This window comes from Pristiophorus japonicus, chromosome 4, assembly GCF_044704955.1.
Source record: "Pristiophorus japonicus isolate sPriJap1 chromosome 4, sPriJap1.hap1, whole genome shotgun sequence".
In the NCBI taxonomy this organism is placed as follows: domain Eukaryota; kingdom Metazoa; phylum Chordata; class Chondrichthyes; family Pristiophoridae; genus Pristiophorus; species Pristiophorus japonicus.
The window spans coordinates 163,340,634-163,359,913 of NC_091980.1; the positions used below are offsets into that span (position 1 = coordinate 163,340,634).

Sequence of the window (19,280 nt, forward strand, 5' to 3'; positions counted from 1 at the left end):
GGCCTCATAGGCTGGAGAGACACTGTGAGATCTGTAATAAAGGACTATGGTCACACCCTACTTTGAGCTGGCAGTATCCAGTCTGACTCTTTATTCAAGACATAACATCCCTGACCTGGAACATAAGAACATAAGAAATAGAAGCAGGAGTAGGCAACTTTGCCCCTCGAGCCTGCTCCACCATTTATTAAGATCATGGTTGATCTAGTCATGGACTCAACTCCAATTCCCTGCCCGTTCCCCATAACCTTTTATTCCCCTATCGCTCAAAAATCTTTCTGTCTCCCCCTTAAATGTGGCTTCCTGATTGCTTGCTATAGCTGCATACTATCTTTTTGTGTTTCATGCACAAGGACCCCCAGGTACCTCTGTATTGCAGCACTTTGATATTTTTCTCCATATAAATAATCATTTGCTTTTCTAATTTTTCTGCCAAAGTGGATAACCTCACATTTTCCCACATTGTACTTCATCTGCCAATTTTTTGCCCATTCATTAACCTGTCTATATCACTTCGCAGATTTTTTGTGTCCACCTCACAACTTGCTTTCCCACCTATCTTTGTATCATCAGCAAACTTGGCTACATTACACTCAGTCCCTTCATCCAAGTCTTTAATATAGATTGTAAATAGTTGAGGCCCCAGCACTGATCCCTGTGGCACCCCGCTAGTTACTGTTTGCCAACTGGAAACTGATCCATTTATCCCGACTCTCTGTTATCTATTAGTTAGCCAATACTCTATCAATGCTAATATATTACCCCCAACCCCGTGAACTTTTACCTTGTGCAGTAACCTTTCATGTAGCACCTTATCAAATGCCTTCTGGAAATCCAATTACACCACATCCACTGGTTCCCCCTTATCCACCTGCGTGTTACATCCTCGAAGAACTCCAGAAAATTTGTCAAACATGATTTCCCTTTTTGTAAACCATGCTGACTCTGCTTGACTGAATTATGCTTTTCCAAATGTCCTGCTACTGCTTCCTTAATAATGGACTCCAGCATTTTCCCAATGACAGATGTTAGGCTAACTGGTCTATAGTTTCCTGCTTTCTGTCTGCCTCCTTTTTTAAATAGGGGCATTACATTTGCAGTTTTCCAATCTGCTGGGACTTCCCCAGAATCCAGGGAATTTTGGTCGATTACAACCAAAGCATCCACTATCTCTGCAGCCACTTCTTTTAAGACCCTAGGATGCAAGCCATCAGGTGCAGGGGACTTGTCCTCCTTTCGTCTCATTATTTTACTGAGTATTACTTCTTTAGTGATAGTGATTGTTTTAAGTTCCACCCTCCCTAAAGCCTCTCATTTCCTAATTTCATACTTCTTGGTTTCCTATTCACTCCTCCATTTCCGATTTGCAGAGTCTTTGTTCCCATTCCCCTCTCACAGGCTCCAAATCTCCCGTGCCTCTTAAATTCCCAGCCTCCGGCCGACCTCCCTCACATTCCCAGTCTCCCACCAATCTCCCTCACATTCCCAGTCTCCCGCTGACCTCCCTCACATTCGCAGTCTCCCGCCGAGCTTCCTCACATTCCCAGTCTCCCGCTAATCTCTCTCACAGTCCCAGTCTCCCGCTGACCTCCCTCACATTCCCAGCCTCCCACGGACCTCTCTCACATTCCCAGCCTCCCGCTGACCTCCTTCACAATCCCAGCCTTCCGCTCTCCTCTCTCACATTCCCAGCCTCCCGCTCTCCTCCGTCACATTCTCAGTCTCCAGCTCTCCACTCTCACATTCCCAGCCTCCCGCTGACCTCTCTCACATTCCCAGTCTCCCGCTTTCCTCTCTCACATTCCCAGCCTCCCGCTGATCTCTCACACATTCCCAGCCTCCCGCTCTCCTCTCTCACATTCCCAGTCTCCCACCGATCTCCCTCACATTCCCAGTCTCCCGCCGACCTCCCTCACATTCCCAGTCTCCCGCCGAGCTCCCTCACATTCCCAGTCTCCCGCTAACCTCTCTCACAGTCCCAGTCTCCCGCTAACCTCTCTCACATTCCCAGTCTCTCGCTCTCCTCTCTCACATTCCCAGCCTCCCATTGACCTCCCTCACATTCCCAGCCTCCCGCTCTCCTCTCTCACATTCCCAGCCTCCCGCTCTCCTCTCTCACATTCTCAGCCTCCCGCTCTCCTCTCTCAAATTCCCAGCCTCCCGCTGACCTCTCATCAGATTCTCAGTCCCAAAGGATCAGGAGAAGGCCGTTCAGTCCCTTGGGCCTACGCCGACATTCACTTGGATTGTGGCTGAGTTGCACCTCAACTTTATTTTCCCGTCTGTGCTCCATATCCCTTTATAACCCTAGCTAACAAAAATCTATCGAACTCAATCTTGAAAGGGCCAATTCTCCGAACATCACAGCATTTTGGGGGGAAGAATTCTCGATTTCTACTAGCTTTTGTGTGAATATTTCATCCTAATTTGATTCCTGAATGGCCTATCACGAATTGTAAAGTTACCCCCCCCCCCCCCCACCTCTTGTTCTGGACTCCCCCACCAGAGCAAATAGTTTCTCTCCATCTACCCTCCCAAATTCTTTAATCATCTTTAACACCTCGATCACATCACCCCATAATTTCCTATATTCAAGGGAATACAGCTCAAATTTATAGAACGTGTCCTCACAGTTTAACCCTTTTAGCCCCGGTATCCTTCTGGTGAAACTGCGATGCCCCCACTCCAAGGGCAATATATCCTTCCTGGGGAGCGGTGCCCAGAACTGAACACACAACTCCAGATGGGGTCTGATGAAAGCTTTATGCAGCTGAAGTATAATTTCCTCCCCTTTGATGAAAGCTAACATACCATTAGCCTCTTTGATTGCTTCTCGTAACTATGCATTAGCTTTTAGTGATTTGTGTACATGGACACCTAAGTCACTTGGCTCCTCCAGAGATTCTCGTCTCTCACACTTCAAAACAAAGGGTTTGACAAAAGATATGCCATGAAAATGTTTTCAAAGAAACAGAAATTGCAGAACATGTCACAGAGAAGATAACTTTTTTTAAATGCACAAAAAATTGCAATAAAACAGAAAAATTACCCGCCTTACCTGCAAACCTGGTTGTAATTTCAAGCGAGCCCTTGGGCAAACGTAACTACAGGAAGCTTGTAATGGGGCTCTGTAACCTGGGGCAGAGCCAGGTTTATGGATTGAAATGCTTTTGGGCAGAGGGTTTGATAGACAGCAATAAAAGATTGAGGTGATTTGGGCATATCCGGTTACCCATATCTCTGTGCGCAAGTATGAAGGAAATTCAAGACCCTTCTTGTGACGGGAGTCAGACTGACCTTAATAATCACACGTGGTTTTTTGTTGTCCAGGGTTTGAACATTGAACTTGAAAACTGTCCCAAGGATTGATAAGACTGTAAGAGAACAATCCCAGTCTCAGTAACTGTCCCAGGGATTGATAAGAGAACCAACAAAGCTCACAGAAATTACATTGGACTGGAACATAAACCTTTTTGATAGTCTGGATAGTTTGGATCATGCATGCAGTAGACCAATAGCCAATTTTCTAAGTATAATTACAGTGCAAAGTCTCTCATCAGCGGTTGCATGCGAAGAGAGCGCAACTTGGCCAGTTGCCAACCAAAGAGCCACGGACTAATTACTAGGCTAGATTTTCCACTAGGTGGCTAAGGCCCCCAAAAATGGGCCTTGTTCCAGCAATGTGGGACGTATTTCCCTTGCTGATCAACAGCAAAAGGCCCATTTTTCTTTTTGCGATTTTCCACTCAGCCTTACCCCGGCGATGTCAAATGCGCGATCTGATTTTTCGGTGATCTCACGATCGCCCAAAGAAAACGGAAGTCAAAGAAGAAAAAAAAAGCTTCCCTAGCAACGGCATTCTGCGCATGGTGTAGTATTTTTTTTAGGTCGATTTTCTTTGCCACATTTTGAGAGATCAGGGTCATCAGACATGCTCAGAAGCACTGGGAGGGTCAGAGAGAGAGAAAGAGAGGAGAGAGGCGTTTTGGGTTGTATGGTTGCATTGCTGGAATTTAAACTTAAATCTGCAAAAATTAGACATCGTTCGATTTTTGTTCGAATTTTAAAAACTTTGAAATACTGAAAAGTACAGTGAAAATCTTTTTGGAAAGTTAACAATTTTGAAATACTGAGAATTCCAGTGAAAAATTTATCAGCAGCATTTAATTGTAGAAATAATGCAGGGATCAAGTGAAAGGCAAAGGACCAAGCCCTTCAGCGAGGAGGCCAATGAGGCCCCTGATAATATAGTTAGCATGAGATGGGAGGATCTGACACGGGTGGGTATGGGAAAGCTCCACCCCGTGCATATAGGAGGATATGGGCAGAGATTGCCAACGTGGTCACGTCGACATCGAATGAAGCACACACACCGGACCGGTGGGGTGTGAACACGGGATGGGACAGGACCTGGAGGGAAACGTGGCCGCAGGTAGGGAGGGGGGAATGTTTTTCAAAAGTTCAATAAATGTTCTTACTTAAATGTTTAATTGTTTTTTCATCTTATAACGTTTTGGGGATTTGAGGGAAGGGTGAGTTGGTACGGGGGGTGGGCAGGGGGTTGGAGGGAGGGTGTTGTTCATTAGTTTATAAAAAATTTTCAATCTTTGTTAATAAAAAAAAAACTTTAATTCAACAACTTTTGTTCCTTCCCTCTTAGTTACATTAGTTTACAAATGTACACTTTTTCATCCATATTTGTTTGTTTATTCTGTTATTATACCAGTACTTTTATTATGCCAGTACTTTAAAAACTTTACTTAAACTAATTCCAATGATAGGCCAGTGCAGGCAATACAACAAGGAAACCCCACGCAAATGTAACTTTTGATTAACCCTAACTGTAATTGAATATTTGAATATCCACAATTAATAGTTCATGCAAAGCGTTCATTAATGAGCTGCTGACACAAAAGCTTAGCGGCCGTGTAACTGCCACTGGCTACTGGTCTTCGGGAGAGGTGTGATGGTACTGGTGCTAGATCACCAGGCTGATTAAGCTCCCCGATGTCCTCACCCATGTCCTCTCCCACTTGTTCCTCCTCTTCATTCTCGCCGGCTGCCTCTTCTGCCTCATCTCCTTCTGGAGGTGGACCTGCAGCATGATCTGGCATTATTTGTCATCTCTTTATAGCTAGGTTATGCAGCATGCAACACACCACAATAAACTTTGCTACCTGATCAGGGTGGTACTGCAGGCTGCCTCCAGAATGATCCAGGCATCTGAAGCGTTGCTTTAGGACTCCAATTGTCTTTTCAACGATGCTGCGAGTTGCTATGTGACTTTCATTATATCGTTTCTGTGATTTAGTGACGGGATTACGCAGAGGGGTCATCAGCCAATTTGCAAGGCCGTACCCTTTATCCTCCAGCATCCAACTGTGACCTTCTGGCTGATTGACAAACAGGTCAGGAATAGCACTTTCACGTAAGATGTGCGTATCATGGATGCTGCCAGGAAATGTAGCATTGACTGTTAAAATTGTTTGATTGAGGTCGACAACAAGCTGCACATTTAGTGAGTGGAACCCCTTTCTGTTACGAAACACCTCCACGTTCTTTAAGAGTGCTTTCAGGGCAATGTGCGTGCAGTCTATTGCTCCCTGTATCTTGGGGAACTGTGAAATCCTATAGAAACACAAAGCCCTCTTGGTCTGTGCCTCCCTGGTCATTGGGAAGCTTATGAAGTCTATCCTGGAGCATAAAGGGCTTCAGTCACCTGTCGAATGCAGCAGTGTGTAGCATGCTAAGAGATATGGCAGATGTCACCAGCTGAAGCCTGAAAAGATCCCGATGCATCGAAGGCTAGGCCAGCAGTAACCTTCACCTCAATGGACAGTGCGGTTCTGATGGTGCTGGAAAGCTGCACATCACCCTTGACGATTTGACATATCTCACCGATGACCTCCTTCCAGAATCGCAGCCTCCTAAGGCAAGCATTTTCAGACAAGTTCAGGAAAGATTGCTTTTCCAAGTGCCTCCGTTGGCTGTATGGTCTCCTCCTCTGTCTTCGTCTCCGTCTACGCATTACTCTGCCACCTCTTCGATTGATCCTTTCAGTAACCAGTGTGTAAACAGTTGCAATTAAAGGCAGGGAAAGCATAGGCCCCATCACTATCGATAATTACTTTCACTAATTTTAATAATCTCTCACTCTATACTCTCTAATCACTGTACTCTGTATTCTCTGTACTCTACGCTGTATACCAGTCAGTTTGAAAGGCACAAACAATATCAGTAAATAACTTCACTATGTAAAAGCTATTTACAAAATAATTTCAATATATAAAACCTATTTACCAAAAATAACTTGATAATACCTCTTTATATTCCCTATTCCAATATTCTGAGTGCAATTAATTTTATATTCACTCTCTAAATAACTCACAGTTAATCCTCCACCCTTCCTCCGAAGTTCAAAATAGCGTCCGTAGTGCCCATTTCCTTCTCTGAGACCCAGAAAAAGCTATTATTTCTCAGCACTCTTTTGGGCCTTGCATTGACCCAGCGAAGTGCATGCTAGGTGCTGAAACTTGGGATGGGCTTTGTGTGGGCGATCATTTGGGCGATCAAAATGGAAACTTAGGCACCTGCTTTTCCGGCGATGTTTTGGGCCGAGTTTCCACTTTTTGTTCAAAATGGGCGATAGACATCCATTTTGGGCCATAGATGGGCCATAGATGGGCGATGTGAAGTGGAAAGTCTAGCCCGAGGTGTTTGACCACTGGTTGTATTTCTTAAGTGTGAGTTTTGCTGAAATTCGGTCAATGATAAAGTAAATGAACTGTAAGTAAAGTAAGTCCTACAGGGTAGGTTGCTACAGTAACTGTTGTGTATTGATGCAATTGGATATTTACTTGTAGACTTTTGTTGAATTTTAAGTAAAGGTTACCCCGTGAGGGGAAACGAGATATCCTGTGTCTATATTGTTCTGTCTCACAAGTCCGGACCCTGTAAAGTGTAGAGTCAAGGCACAATCTTACAGAATAAAAACCTCTCATATTAAAATGTCATGAATCTATTTAATGAGAAAAACAAGACCATTTTTTACAGGATAAATAGCTGTTTTTATAAAGGATGTCTAAAATGTTCCAGTCCTGGCAACATCCTTGTAAATGTCCTCTGCACCCTCTCTAGTGCAATCACATCTTTCCTGTAATGTGGTGACCAGAACTGAACGCACTACTCCAGTTGTGGCTTAACAGGTGTTGCATACAGTTCCAGCATAACTTCCCTGCTCTTATATTCTAGGCTTCGGCTAATAAAGGAAAGCATTCCTTATGCCTTTTTAACTATCTTATCAAACTGTCCTGCTACCTTTACCGATCTGTGGACATACACTCCAAGGTCCCTCTGTTCCTCTACTCCTCTCAGTATCCTCCCATTTATTGATAGTGAGCCCAATTGTAACATCTCAATCTCATCTACTTCTTTTCTGCTCCATGTATTTCAATCTGGTCATCATCACATTGCTGTTTGTGGGAATGTACAGCCATACCAACACACGCCCTGTACCAGTTTTCCCCAAGATCCGATTCTGGTCGTCAGCCGGGGCCATTAGAGGAAGCAGCGTGAGGCAGCTCGGCCCAGAAATCGGTGCAGTCCCAGCCTGCAAGACCATCAGCAGGCCGGGGCCATTAGAGGGAGCAGCGTGTGGTGGCATACCACTGCAGGGAGCAGCGCGTGCTGCTGCAGGAGGGCGATGACTGACTGCAGTGTGGGCAGGTACAGCAGGAATGGTGAGGTCGGGGCGAAGGAGCAGCAAGAGTTCATAGAGGGGTGTGATCGGGGCCCAGGAGAGGCGAGAGTTTGGGGCCAAGAAGAGGCGAGGGCCCAGGGGCAGCACGGGCCAGCACACACTACGATATGTGTGCACACTCGGTCTGTGCAGCAGAGCTGGTCTCCAGTCATCTTGGTTAATCCTTGCCACTGGACCAAGACCCAGCTCTGTCAAGCCCGTGTGGTGGCTGGGGTGCAACGGCCAACACACGTTAAAAAAAATCTACGCACAGGCATCTTCCACCGTTCAGAATGTAGTTCAGGATCCGGAATATCATTGAAACATCTGTGAATTCATCCATTTTCAGTGTGGAAGCAAGTCATCCTCGTTTTGAGGGACTGCCTATGATGATGATGTTTGTGGGAGCTTGCTTGTGCGCAATTTAGCTGCCACATTTACTCCATGACAACAGTGAATACACCAATAAAGTATTTCATTGGCTGTAAAACGCTTTGGATGTCCTGAGGTTGTGAAAGGTGCTATACAAATGCAAGATTCTCTTTCTCATTCTTTTACCACATTGTGTGAGATCAGCTGACTGAGCACAGGCTGAGGAGGAACATGCCATGGGCTAGTCTTTCGGCACATCATTGTCCATTTAGTGTCCATTTAGCACCCATTTAGCGCCCATTTAATGCCCATTTATCGCACATTTAGCACACATTTAAGCACTGAGATGCAGGCTATCACGCATTTTTGATAAAAAAGTGAAAACTAGCGCCCGATTATCGCCCATTTATCGCTGGCCCAACTTTCGGCACACACGAATGATCTGCATCGCCCGGCCTAAGTTTAAAAAAAAATGGCGTCATCTGCCTACACTTCAGCGAAATGATCGCTGGGCGAAAAAGTCGTTGAAAAAAAGCTGCACTCACCTGACCTTAAGTCGGCACTACTCGGCAGTACTCGGCACTATGGACTCCATTTTGAAAGTCGGAGGATCCGTACTGAAAGGCTGCTTCAAGTGCTTATGAGGGGAATCAATTTGTTTAAGGGCCTTTTTGACTCTTGCCAATCATCTAATCACATTTGAATCTATTGAGGACAAATTAAGGGCATTTGTAACGATTTATATTGATGGGGCCTGTAATTTCTCAACCAGTATTGGTCACTAATCACATGTTGCAGACGAGAGATGGGAGAAGGTATACTGATGAGCATTATGTGCCCAATGAAAGAGAGGGCAGACTGTGGAGGAGGAGGAGACGTTACATCCACTGCACTTACAGGGGAAAGCGATCATACCTGAACTTGTCCAATAACATGTGCGTTAGGAGGCTGCACTTCAGAAAGTAGATCATCAGTGAGATATGACAGCTAATTAAGGGAAATTTGCAGCCTACCAGCACCATCAGGACCACACTGTCCGTTGAGGTTAAGGTTACTGCGGCACTTTCCTTCTTTGCATCGGGCTCCTTTCAGGCCACAGCTGGCGACATTTGCGGTATCTCAGCACACCACACATTGCTCCATTTGACAGGTGACTGAAGCCCTTTACGCACACAGGATGGACTTTATAAACTTCTCAATGACCAGAGAGGCACAGACGGAGAGGGCTTTGGGTTTCTCATAAATCGCAAACTTCCCCAAGGTGCAGGGAGCAATAGACTCGCCCTGCGAGCACCTTTACAGGATGCAGAGGTGTTTCGGAACCGAAAGGGATTCCACTCCCTGAATGTACAGCTCGTTGTCGACCACAAGTAAATAATCATGGCAGTGAATGCTAATTTTCTGGGCAGCATCCATGATGCGCACATCTTGCATGAGACCACTGTCTCTGACCTGTTTAACAGTCAGCCACAAGGTCACGGTTGGATGCTGGGGGATAAAGGATAATCATCATCATCATAGGCAATCCCTCGAAATGAGGATGACTTGCTTCCATGCCAAAAAAGGATGAGTTCACAGGTGTTTCAATGAAGGACCTAATATTCCAGTCCTCAACTGCATATTGAAAGGTGGAAGATTCCTGTGCGTGGATTTTTTTTAACGTGTGGTGGCCGTTGCACACCAGCTGGGGATAAAGGATATGGCCTTGACAGCTGGCTCAAGACCCCGCTGCGTAAGCCCCAGACGGAAGCCGCGAAGCGTTACAATGAAAACCATATAGCCACACACAGTATCGTCAAAAAGACAATTGGAGTGCTTAAACAGCGCTTCAGATGCCTGGACCACTCAGGAGGCAACCTACAATACCACACTGAGCAGGTCACTGAGTTTATTGTGGTGTGCTGCATGTTGCATAACCTAGCTATGAGGAGAGGACAACAATTGCCAGATGGGACCGCCGGTCCATCTCAGGAGAGAGGGGAGGCGGAAGAGGAGGATGAGGAGGAGGATGACGAGGACCTCGGGGAGGACAATCAACCTGGCGATGAACCCATGCCCCCACCCCACCCCCTCCACAAGACTGGAATAGCCCCGTGGTAGTTACGTAGCTGCAAAACTCTTGCGTCAGTAGCTCATAAATGAACATTTTGAGTGAACTTACATTGGTGACAGTTACACTTCCGTTACGTTTCATCCTGGTCTGGCCTGGCCATGGCCATTGTTTCCAAACATTGTATTGATGGTTTACCTTACATTATTAGAAGACACTTCAGGACAATTGCAAAGTTAAATAAAAATATTTAATAGTTAAATACAAATCTGAAAATGTTTACAACATACATATATATATAACCTCCCCCCGCAGAGTGAGCACCCACTCGGCTCAGCAAGCAGAATTGAGAGCTGTTATTCTCACCGCCCATTATACAGCATCTGAAGCAACAAACATTTGGTCAGACAGCAGCTATGTATGCAATGCAGTTATGGCCTTGCCCCTATACCAAGAAACTGCGGACTATTCGTCAGATGGTAAAATTCTATTACATTCTGGTCTCCTCTGTAAACTTTGGGAAGTGCTCCAGAAACGACTTGCCCCTTGTCACATCGGTAAAGTGTGTGCCCACCAGAGAGATTCCTCACCCCATACCTAGGGCAATAATGCAGCTGATCAGTTGGCTAAAGAATCCACAATAACCGGATTGGACGTACCAGGCTGGGTTTTTGAAACTCCTCAGATACCTGCAGTAGCGGCTGCCACTAAAACACAAGCCATCGACTTGCATCAACTCCAGTCCGAGTACGACCCCTATGCACAAGTCATGGAATGGCATAACCAAGGCTGTCCGCTACCACAACCCACCTCATGGGCAGACTCCACTGAGCTCCAAAGTTACCATCAGATGGCTGATTCCCTGCTTATGTTTAAAAATAAACTGCATTACCTTGTGGGATGTGTTCCTCCGCAACTTAAAGATATGTTAAGTTTGTTTCATTCCCACCCTACTGCAGGACATTATTCCGCCCTGACCACAATACAAAAATTAAATCAAGTCTGTTAGTGGCCTGGGTTGGAAAATGATGTCACAGAATATGTTAATAGATACTTACCATGTTACAGACAAACCCTTCTGCCTGCTCTAATCGAGCTCTACTCAGATCCTAACCCGCTCCTGAAGGTCCATGGACACACCTACAAATTGATTTTATTGGACCTTTTAACAAATCCCAGGGTAATTATGAACACGCTCTGGTAGTAATTGATCAGTTCACAAAATGGATCGAAGCCTTTCCGACGAAGGGTAATGAGGCACATATGGCCGCGCGAATCCTTTTGAGTGAGGTGTTCTGTAGGTGGGGAATAGCAATACAGGTCGATAGCGATCAGGGTCCACATTTTACCGGAGCAGGTTTTACTATTCTGCAGGACATGCTCCCAATAAGGCACAAGTTGCATATTGCACATCATCCACAATCATCAGGAATTGTAGAAAGGGGTAATCAGACATTGAAAACAATGTTAGATAAATGATGTACAGAATACCCCGCTCAATGGGCTAACATGATGCCTTTATGTTTAATGACAATACGCTCTAACCCTCATGTGACGATAAAGGTAAGTCCATATGAGGCTCGGACTGGGAGACAAATGTGGATATCAGGACATATAACCCTGGGGAATAACACACCACTCAAATTACAGCCTTGTAGCCAGTAATAGTTGCAGACACTGATAGACCACGTGGACACAGTAAGCAGACTGGTTGCCCAGAACATTGGAAAGTCACGAAACCAAATGAAACACAACTTTAACAAAAGGGTAAGACCATTCGAATATGATGTCGGGGACAAAGTGATGGTACAGAATTTTGCCCCAAAGAAACATTCTTTTGATATAAACTGGACGGGTCCACATCAAATAATTGATAAATGAAACCCCGCTGTGTACCTATTGAATGTTCCGTATGGCCCAAAGGGAGAACCAAAACTGAAATTGTTCCAAATCAATCAGATGTAAACTGTTCAGAATTAAAAGATATTATGTTTGATTTTCTTGCAGGTGAATGATGTGGATCTGTTCACTTCTATTGATACTCGGAAATGTGGGAAAGACAACGAATGAAGAGCAGGACTGCAGAGCAGTCTCAGACGACAAATGAATGCAACTCCTTTTTTTTTGGAGCAGAACCACTGGTTCTTGGTGGACATAAAAAACAAAGATTTATAATGAACCCTATGGATGGGATGAAGAAGGATAATAATGTAGCAACAGAATATATGGCAGGTTGTGGTGCTATGATGGAAGGTGTCGATCAGTGGGAAATAAAAGGAATCGGAAAATGTATGACATGTCCGTTAAGAGATAGGGAAGGCCCAAAGTTATGGAGATTTCTGAAAAAGAGTGGGGGTTTGTGGGGAGACAAAAAATAACAAAGCAAGGCCCGATAGCATCAGAAAGTAAAGTATACATCCAATTGTGTTGGCCTAGATGGTGGAAAAAACATGAAGGGCAGTATTCATGCTTTGACGACACATATTAAACCTACCCACCGGAAAAATGAAGCTCTCATGCGTACCTTTAAGGTTTGGGAAGAATATGCCTACCCCAAACCTGAGGGAAGTGGGATAGGTGGACAGGTGGTGAAATTTGAGGATGCCGTAGAAGGATGTTATAATGATAAAGGGGAATTCCGTAGCATTAGGTTTGAATCGTGTAAAAAATTCATGACTCAGATCAGGATCAGGGATGCGCAACTGTGTAAAATTAGAAGTTTGATTCAAGCATATCCAGTCAAGCACGAATGCCACAAGGTAGGGAACCAAAAATCATTCGGATTAATAGTACAAATTCCTGGTTTAATGAACCAAACTTGACCCAACCCCATGTTTAGAATAGAGAACATAGGGGTGGCAAAAACAAACCGTTAGCCGATTCCGAACGGCCCACAATGGTTAATTCAGTTAGAAGAATTAACATGGTTTGCACCATACCTTGAAGGATGTAGTATAAATGAGCACACCCTCATTTGTCCTTAGGATTTATATGAACACTCAAAAAAGACATGTCGTTTCGATTGGAATCTGGAAGGTCTAAATTATCATCATCATCATACGCAGTTTCTCGGAATCGAGGAAGACCTGCTTCCACTCTTAGAATGAGTCCTTAGGTGGTTGTACATCCAATACAACAGCCACAGTCCTTGCCACAGGTAGGACAGACTGTCGTTGAGGGTAAGGGAGGGTGGGACAGGTTTACTGCATGTTCTTTCCGCTGCCTGTGCTTGTTTTCTGCATGCACTCGGTGATGAGACTCGAGGCACTCAGTGCTCTCCCGGATGCACTTTCTCCACTTAGAGTGGTCTTTGGCCAGGGACTCCAAGGTGTCGGTGGGGATGTTGCACTTTATTAGGGAGGCTTTCAGGGTGTCCTTGTAACGTTTCCTCTGTCCACCTTTGGCTCATTTGTCATGAATGAGTTCTGAGTAGAGCGCTTGTTTTGAGATTCTCGTGTCTGGCATGCGGACAATGTGGCCTGCCCAGTGGAGCCGATCAAGTGTGGTCAGTGTTTCAATGCTAGGGATGTTAGCCTGGTCAAGGATGCTAATTTTACTATGGAAGTGACAGGATCATCAGATGTGAGAACTAGGACTGCTTATGTATGGGAGGGAAAATATTGTTTCACCACCCTAGAAGATCATTATCATTATGGATTCTCAATTAGTCCAGGTCCCTAATGTCTTATGCCGACAAAAACTACCATTTTTGGGGGAAGAACTCTTCTTGTAGTGGCCGCACCTGAACAACAAGTATTGCTGGTGGAGGATAGTCTATACATTAACTGTCATGTATTTGACTGTAATTGTAACCCATGCATAAACTGACCTAAGTTGTACACTGTGAGAACATTGACCACTAGGTGGTGAACTTGTGGGAGACACTCCTAACCTGAACTTTCAGGTATAAAAGGGGAAGCTCCACCTACCTTCATCACTTCAGTGCAGGCTAATAAAGGTTACTGGTCACAGAGTGACCTTCTCTCAAGTATGGGCCTCATGTGCATTTATACTGTATAGTATTGGCGACGAGAAACTGGGATTTAAACCACGCGAGCATGGCCACTAGCAGCACAGATGAGAGGTACTGTGTAGGTGATGATTGGGACGATTTTATTGAGAAACTACAGCAAAGTTTCGTCACTAAGGAATGACTGGGACAGGATTCGGCCAACAAATGCAGGGCTCATCTCCTGACGGTTTATGGATCCAGAACGTACTCCCTGATGAAGGACCTTCCAGCGCCAGAGAAGCCGGTGGACAAGACTTTTGAAGAGCTCAGTAAGTTGATCGGGGAGACTTTAAACAGGCGAGCAGCATGCACATGGCGAGATGGTTTTACACGCACCGGCGGCGATAAGGGCAAAGCATTCCAGACTTCGTGGCAGACCTCCGGCGACTGGCGAGCCTATGTAAGTTCCCAGATGCATGCAGAGCAGAGATGCTGTGAGACTTTTTTATTGAGGGCATCAGGCGCGCTGGGGTTTTCAGGAAACTGATTGAGACCAAAGACTTGACTCTGGAAATGGCGGCTTTGAGAGCCCAGACATTTATCTCAGGGGAGGAAGAGACCAGAATGATGTTTGACAAAAATCTTGGTTTAAATGCAGCAAATGGACAGGGAGTCAACATTGTTAACGCGGCACACAGTTCTCCAGGCAGACAGGGGCAATCGGACATGCCCGAGAATGTAGTCGAACCCAAAGGGGGAATTCAACAGAGACAATGGCTAGCTGAACGGCGATTCATGCCATCGCAAGGGACAATGCGGCCAGTCATGGGGCCATCAACACCTGTTGATGGTGCGCTTAAGGACAGTTACGGAGACAGTCAGAGACGATCGACTGGTAATGGACCTTTTGTTGTTTCCAACAACGGCTCATGTTGGAGGTTTGGAGGCAAACACACAGCCAGAGCTTGGAGATATCAGCAATATACCTGCAGAAACTGTAATATCAGCGGTCACTTGGCGTGTATGTGCAGGAAGCCTTCAGCCAGGTTGATGTACGAGGAGGACCGGGACGATGTAAGCCCTACGAGGCCAAATGGACACTGGAGGAAATCGCTGGAAGCTGAAGTTCAGCGAGTTCTTGTGGAGCACATGTACAGTTCATACACCAGGATGCCACCGATAATGATGAAAGTGCTCCTCAATGGCATCCCAGTATCAATGGAGCTAGACACAGGAGGCCAGCCAGTCCCTGATGAGTATCAAACACTTCGACAAGTTGTGGGCGTCCAAGGCCAGGAGGCCAAAATTATTGCCAATTGACGCACAGCTAAGGACATATACAAAGGAGATCATTCTGGTGCTAGGCAGCGCCACGGTAGTCGTGACCCACAAAGATTCGGAGAACAGGTTGCCACTCTGGGTTGTCCCAGAGGACAGTCCCGCACTGCTGGGGAGGAGTTGGCTGGCTGTCATGAACTGGAAATGAGGCGATGTCAATGCAATTTCTTCTGTGGAGCGAATATCATGCTCACAGGTCCTGGACAAATTTGACTCACTATTTCAACCCGGCATTGGCACTTTCAAGGGGACCAAGGTAGTGATTCATATAAACCCGGACACCAGGCCAGTACACCACAAGGCCAGAGCGGTGCCGTATGTGATGTGTGAAAAGAGAGAAGGCGAATTGGACCGCCTGCTGAGGGAAGGCATCATCTCGCCAGTCGAATTCAGTGACTGGGCGAGCCCAATCGTGCCGGTGCTCAAGGCGGATGGGTCGGTCAGGATATGTGGCGATTACAAGGCCACCATCAATCGGGTGTCACTCCAAGACCAGTACCCGCTACCGAGAGTGGAGGACCTCTTTGCGACGCTATCCGGTGGCAAACTTTTTTCAAAATTGGACCTGACCTCAGCTTACATGACCCAGGAGCTGGCGAGTGAGTCAAAGAAGCTGACCACCATCATGACACACAACGGGTTGTTTGAGTACCATTTGGGATTTGCTCGGCCACCGCGATCTTTCAACGAAATATGAAAAGCCTCAAGTCGATGCCAAGGCCGGTGGTTTTTCAAGACGACATCCTCATCACGGGTTGTGATACTGAAGAACACCTCCGCAACCTGGAGGAGGTGCTACGCAGACTGGACCGGGTAGGCCTGCGACCGAAAAAGGCGAAGAGCATCTTCCTAGCTCCAGAGGTAGAATTCCTGGGGATGAGGGTAGCAGCAGACGGGATCAGACCCACGGCATCCAAAACAGAAGTGATCCAGAGAGCACCCAGACCCCGTAACACGACAGAGCTGTGTTCGTTCCTGGGGCTCCTGAACTATTTTGGTAACTTTCTTCCCAAATTGAGCACGCTATGAGAGCCGCTATACGTGCTCCTTCGCAAAGGTCGCGAATGGGTCTGGAGGGACAGCCAGGAAAGGGCTTTTGATAGAGCACAAAATTTGTTATGTTCCAACAATCTGTTAACGCTATATGACCCATGTAAGAAACTCGTTTTAACGTGCGACGTGTCGTCCTATGGGGTCGGGTGTGTGTTGCAGCATGTTATTGCCAAGGGTCAGTTACAGCCGGTAGCTTATGCCTCCAGAAGTCTGTCCCAGGCAGAACGGGGCTACGGGATGGTAGAAAAAGAAGTGCTTGCATGTGTATATGCTGTAAAAAAAATACACCAGTACCTGTTTGGCAGGAAATTTGAGCTGGAGACAGATCACAAACCCCTAACGTCCCTTTTGGCCGACAGCAAGGCCATAAATGCAAATGCATCGGCCCGCATACAGAGGTGGGCACTCACGTTAGCCGCCTATGACTACACAATTCGGCACAGACCGGGCACTGAAAACTGCGCCGATGCACTCAGCAGGCTCCCACTAGCCACCACTGAGGGGATAACTGAGCATGATGCTGAGATGGTCATGGCTGTTGAAGCTTTCGAAAGCGAAGGCTCACCTGTAACAGCCCGTCAGATTAAAGTCTGGACAAATAGAGACCCGCTACTGTCTTTAATCAAGAAATGTGTCCTGAATGGGGACTGGGCAGCCACATACGGGGCATGCCCTGAGGAATTTAAACTATTTCTCAGGCGCAAGGATGAACTCTTGTTTCAGGCCGATTGCCTACTTTGGGGAAACCGAGTAGTCATGCCCCAGATGGGCAGAGAGATGTTCATCAGAGAACTCCACAATGAACATCCGTGCATTGTCATGATGAAGGCAATTGTCAAGTCACATGTTTGGTGGCCAGGGATAGTTGCAGAACTGGAATTTTGTGTTCGCAGGTGCAACACATGTGCCCAGCTGGGCAATGCGCCCAGGGAAGCCCCCCTTAGCCCTTGGTCCTGGCCCGCCAAGCCATGGTCATGCATCCATGTGAACTACGCAGGTCCTTTCATGGGAAAAATGTTATTGGTTGTCGTAGATGCCTACTCCAAATGGATCGAGTGTGACATTCTCAATTCAAGCACATCCTCTGCCATGGGAGAAAGTCTAAGGGAAATGTTCGCTGCCCATAGTCTACCGGACGTCTTGGTCAGTGACAATGGCCCATGCTTTACAAGCATTGAATTCCAGGGCTTCATGGCAGGAAATGGTATCAACCATGTCAGAACGGCACCGTTCAAGCCGGCCTCAAACGGCCAGGCGGAAGGAGCAGTGCAGATAATCAAACAGGGGATGCTCAGAATCCAAGGGGGTTCCCTACAAAGCCGCTTATCACGCCTCCTGTTGTCCAATAGATCCCGACCACATTCGCTCACAGAAGTCCCACCCGCAGAGCTGCTAATGAAAAGGATGCTCAAAACCAGGTTATCACTTATACACCCCACCATGAAAGAAATTGTTGCAAGCAGGCGCCAGTCACAATGTGACTACCACGATGGGAATGCGAGGGCGCGATGTATTGAATTCAATGACCCTGTCTTTGTCCTCAACTATGCTGCAGGGCCTAAATGGCTCGCAGGCACTGTGATTGCCAAAGAGGGGAATAGGATTCTGGTAGTTAAACTTACCAATGGAAAAATCTGTCACAAACACATGTCATCAAACAAAAAGGACATTCAGCAACCCCATAGAAGAAGCAGAGGAGGAACACTATGTCGAGTTCATTCCTTCACAGGTGACCGAACACCGGAACCAAGTGGAGGAGAGCCCAGTCACTGTGGGCAGTCCGGGCAGGCCTGAGGCACCGCAAACAGCAGACACTCAGGCCAGCGCCCAACAACCAGAGTCCCAACTCAGGTGCTCTACAAGGGAGCGTAAACCACCAGAGACTTAATCTGTGATCCCAATAAGACTTTGAGGGGGAGGTGATGTCAGGTATTAACTGTCATTGTAACCCATGCATAAACTGACCTAAGTTGTACACTGTGAGAAAATTGACCACTAGGTGGTGAACTTGTGGGAGACACTCATAAACTGGACTTTCAGGTATAAAAGGGGAAGCTCCACCCACCTTCATCACTTCAGTGCTGGCTAATAAAGGTTACTGGTCACAGTGACCTTCTCTCAAGTATGGGCCTCGTATGCATTTATATTCTATAGTAAGGACATATTATTAACCGAGAGGATTACATTACTAAATTTGGATATGATATACTGGAATTGCCTGAATATTTAACGGCCTTAATGAATCAAATAAACAACTCCCAACGTCATTACTATACATTGGAACAAAGAGATGAAGCTGTAGCTAAAGAGATCCCAGGGATAGGAGTTTCAACACATTAGTGGGATATAGGGATTAATGTAGATATTTCTCCTTGGATTAGAATAATTTCACATTTATTGGTAATTGTTCAACTCACAGTATTAATATATTTAATAGTATACACCTGCTATTTAAAGCACCTAATACGCCTGACACAAACACGATTTAATGTTATAACCGCACAAAGTCTATTAGACAAGAGTAAAAAAGAAAACTTTAGATATTCAAGACTTTAAGGGGAAATTCAGACAGATGGTCACCAGAGTGGGTATTGAAGGTAGTGAACTGATCCGACACATAAAATGGTCCAGATTAAAAAGGCTTATCAGTATTAGGAGGTTGTGAGGAGTCGGAAGTTCCTCCACCTCAAGGTAGGGACTGTAAGATATCGCCTATTGACAGATATTCGAAGTTAGAATTAAGAAGCTGATTTTAAACTTCATACACCTTGAATATT

At 45.9% G+C, this 19,280-nt stretch overlaps 1 protein-coding gene across 7 annotated transcripts in view; it reads right to left on the reverse strand.

Annotated features, from left to right (window-relative positions):
* The window catches only part of LOC139263147 (intelectin-1b-like), a 393,914-nt gene that overhangs the window by 148,031 nt on the left and 226,603 nt on the right, over window positions 1-19,280 (reverse strand). For 6 of the 7 annotated variants that reach the window (XM_070878771.1, XM_070878770.1, XM_070878769.1 and 3 more), the window contains one exon: window positions 3,298-3,374. The exons of the other annotated variant lie outside the window; for it this stretch is intronic. The gene's annotated coding sequence lies outside the window, so the exon portion shown is untranslated. The remainder of the gene's footprint in view (window positions 1-3,297; window positions 3,375-19,280) is intronic. 7 annotated transcript variants of the gene reach the window in all.